Here is a 4,132-nt window from a genome sequence, read left to right as displayed (position 1 = left end):
GCTCATGGGGCGGCAGCGGCGTTTCCTTACCGGGAGGCAGCAACGAGCGCGGCGGCATCGCCTCACGAGCACCGCAGCGTCGCATCGCCGTTACCGGCGGGCGGCAGCGTGGAGCACGGGGACGCCTCCGCGTATGCGCTTTTCCCCAGCTGCAGTGGTGGTGCTTTCGGTGGCCGGGCGGCAGCGTCACCTGAACTGCCCTTTTCTGGGCGTTAGCGGGGTGAGGAACGACTGACGCCTCAGCCCCGTTTACACCGTCCCAGTGCCCGCGGCTCGGGCACGTCAGTCCTTTGCGTTTGGCTGCTCTAAGTCTGGCAGTTGTTTCTGTCCATGGCCCCCACCCCATTACCTATGGAGGAGATGCAGTACGGGGAACCTGCCGAACAGGGCTTTTTATCCCCAGGAGTAAGCCCCAGGGATTGCTGTATGGATCCGCATGTGGCATCAGGGTCGTGGGAGTGATGGCTGCGAGTCAACAGGTGCTGGTGAGAGATTTAAAAAAAAAAAGGCAACATAGATGACACCCTGAAGGCAGGAGAGCCGAACAGGGCTTTTTATCCCCAGGAGTAAGCCCCAGGGATTGCTGTATGGATCCGCATGTGGCATCAGGGTCGTGGGAGTGATGGCTGCGAGTCAACAGGTGCTGGTGAGAGATTTAAAAAAAAAAAGGCAACATAGATGACACCCTGAAGGCAGGAGAGCAGAGACTGAAAGCTGCTTTGTGTGAGAGGGGCAGCTCTGTTTAGCAAGAAACAGCGTGTCCGAGCAGACCAGGTGCAAGTGGCTGATCTGCAAATGAGCAATAGGTATGCTGGTGATCCTTGGGCTTTGTTGTGTTGTTTGCACCTTTCCTCACCTCTGTGCTATCAGTGCTCTGCTCTCCTAACCCTGCATACACACGAGGCTTCCTGTGCAGGGCTTGTCGCTCAGATAAGAGATGCTGCACGATGTTACTTACCACCCTGCCCTCCAGCGCGCAAAGTAATTAAACATGAAGCAGGGAAAGCAAAGAAGCATGTTGGTATATTAGATGTCCTCAGCAGATGACCGCAGAGCCCTGGAGGTTCCATCTTTGCTCTGTACAGAAGCATAGCTCTGGATTCCTTGCCGCTCCTGCCAGTGAGCATGGCAGTCGCACTTTGCTGCCTGCAACACACAATACATGGTAGGCTGGATGGGCTGTTCTGCCAATGTGAAGGGTGAGCAGCTCAGTTCCTTTGGCTGCCTAATTCATCTCCTTAAAACAATCACTTCAACACTCAGTTTCTTTATTTCAGACCCCTCTAAATATCTACTGGCCTGGAAGCCATTCTCAGCTAGCAACACAGCTCAAGTACAGTGCTGATGGAAATCTAGCTGTCATTTTGCTTTGATGTCAAAAGGCTTTTGTAACTTGAACCCCTGATTGTTTTGGCATCAAGACTGCAAGGCAAGAAATACCCCTCTACTTGAACAAGCAAGACACCTGCCAAATAGCTGTGCACAGTGATACGTGGCTGCCTGTGACTGACACCTTTTTCCTGCTAAAACCAGAGCACGGTTCCCTTGTGAAGAGCCATTGGTGGTGCAGAATGTTCCTCAGCTTTCCCTGCACTGGGTCCCCAGAGAACAGCGTCTTAGTTTGACTGGAGCGTGCAGCAGCCTGTTGTCCTGGCCCCTTGCCCTTGAGAAAGTGGCCACCTGTAGCAGTGGCAGAACAGCTGCTGCCCAAAGGGGAAAGGAATGACTTGGTGTAAAGCTTGCCAGGCTGCCTGTGTCCAGTGCAGAGTCGATGACCTCGGCAGCCTATACACAGGGTGAAGCTAACAATGTGAGAAGGAGTCACAGGGTGTAGCACTTTCTGCAACAACTGTACTTTCCAGCCTAGCTAGACAGAGTAAGAGGCAAGAGAAAGGGGCATGCTGGGTCCCTCGAGAGGCAGAATGGCTCTAGATTGTGCCGTGGCTGTTTTGCTCTTTTTCTTTGGCAGAGTTACTTCCCAGATATTGGGAGACAGGTACGTTTGCATGGCATGAGTACTGCTGCTTATGGAGCAAAAGGCACTATAAAGCAGCAATGAAGAACAAGGATGGCCGATCAAGATGGTAGGGATAACATGGAGAGCCTAAAGCATTAGCCAAGCAGGGCTTGCAACTAACCTTGTGTTGTGGTTTAACCCCAGCCAGCAACTAACCACCACACAACTGCTCACTCACTCCCCCGCCCCAGTGGGATGGGGGGAGAATCAGAAGGGCAAAAGTGAGGAAACTCATGGGTTGAGATAAAAACAGTTCAACAACCAACAACCACTTGTAAGGAAAAGAAGAAAACAAAAATAACAAAGAGAAAAATAAAACCCAAGACAGACAAGCGATACAAATGAAAACAACTGCTCACCACCAAGCGACCGATGCCCAGCTGGCCCCCGAGCAGCAGCCCTGTGTTTTAGGCATCGGTTAGGGAGGGGGGGCATGAGATAGGAGGGCAGGGGATGTGGGGGGCATGTCACAGGGAAAAAACTCACATGGGGGAAAACCTTGCTTAGGGGGATGTTTCAGTGGAAAGCATTTGGGAGGCCGGAGAGACACACAGAGGGGGACGGGGGGGAGGAGATGGACATGAAGGGGGGGACGGACATGGACGGACAAGGGGTATGTGTGGATAGAAAGGTGCATGGGGGGGCATGCGTGGGGATGACCTACACCAGGGGGTCCATCCAGGATAATCCACAGCAGATAACTCACCTGGGATAACCCGCAAGAGGTAACCACTCCAGAATAACTGACCCACACCAGATAATCCACTCCAGATAACCCCCAGCGATGCCCCTCAAACTCCCAGGGTTTCAGCCCAAATTTTCCCCAAATTGGTTTGGGGTTTGGTTGTGGGGGTTTTTTTTTTGCTTTTCCATAATATAAAAATTGGGGTTTTTTTGCTTTTCCGAAATACTCAATTCCGGGTTTTTTTGGTGCTTTTCCACAACATAAAAATTGGTGATTTTTGCTTTTGTGCATGAAAAGGGGAGGGGGTTTTTGTTTTGTTTTTTACTTTCTGGCTGCACAAATCCAGGCAGATTTGGCTTTCCCGAGAGCCCCAAATTGAGGTTTTTCCCCCAAAATTGGGGGTTTTTTTCCCCCTTGCTTTTGCAGTATTTTTGTGCTGTGGTGGCGGCTCCTGCTTTGTGTGTGCAGCCCCACAGGGGAAAGTCCCTGTTTGGGGGAATCGGCCCCAAATCAAGATGGGAAAAGAGGGAAAAGGAGAAGGGGGAAGGGGGAGCTTTTGAAAGTGTTTTTGTATCGTCAATATAGATTGGGGGGGGCAAGTTTTTAAATCCTTTCTATAAATAGGTTTTCTTTGCATTTTGAAAACCTTATATAGCATAGACATTTACACTTACACATCTGTTTACATACATATGTTTAAGGAATATGTTTTATATAATCTATTTATACTTACATAATTATCTGTTTAGACTTATATATTTACACTTTTATATATTTGCACTTACATATTATATCTATTTAGACTATTTACACTTATATAGAATATCTATTTACACTTACAAATCTATTCACACTTATATAGAACATCTATTTAGACTAGCTGTTTAGACTTATATTTTGACATTTTAATATCTTTTTGGACTTAGATATCTACTTACAGTTATATCTATTTAGACTATATATACGTGTAAATAGATACCTAATCTCCATTTAGATTACATATATCTACTTAAGACTTACTATGTAACACACAGTAAGTGTAGCTAGCTCTATCTATTCAGATTTTTTCTATTTTAAATTCCTTCATATACCATCTTTTTTTACATTTTAAAGTCCTTTATTTTTTAATTTATAGATACATGAGTTCTTTTTTAATTTTAAAACCCTATATATCTCTATTTAGAATTTTTTATATTCTAAAATCCTTTATATAACATAGTAGATAGAGGGTTGTATTTTAAAATCCTTTTATATATATAAATGAATATTCTTTTTCAATATATATAAAAATGAGAGATTTTTCTCTATTTCAATGCCTCACACCCATATTTACAGTTTTTAATATTTTTTAAAACCTCCCATGAATTTTCACGCATTTTGGGGCTGTGGCCCCCCTTTTTGGGGAGGACTCCCCATCCTCCACTCACCTG

The 4,132-nt window shown here is 46.3% G+C and overlaps 1 long non-coding RNA gene across 1 annotated transcript in view; it reads right to left on the bottom strand.

Moving 5' to 3' along the window:
* The window catches only part of LOC103904477, a 4,092-nt gene extending 3,618 nt beyond the window's left edge, over positions 1-474 (bottom strand). The window contains exon 1 of the long non-coding RNA XR_657906.2: positions 350-474. This is a non-coding gene — a long non-coding RNA (uncharacterized LOC103904477). The remainder of the gene's footprint in view (positions 1-349) is intronic.
* Between the last annotated feature and the right edge of the window lie 3,658 nt (positions 475-4,132).

This window comes from Aptenodytes forsteri, unplaced genomic scaffold, assembly GCF_000699145.1.
Source record: "Aptenodytes forsteri isolate BGI_AS27 unplaced genomic scaffold, ASM69914v1 Scaffold54, whole genome shotgun sequence".
In the NCBI taxonomy this organism is placed as follows: Eukaryota; Metazoa; Chordata; class Aves; order Sphenisciformes; family Spheniscidae; genus Aptenodytes; species Aptenodytes forsteri.
The sequence above is the reverse complement of the archived record's forward strand: the minus strand, read 5'-3'. Positions and strand labels throughout refer to the sequence as shown.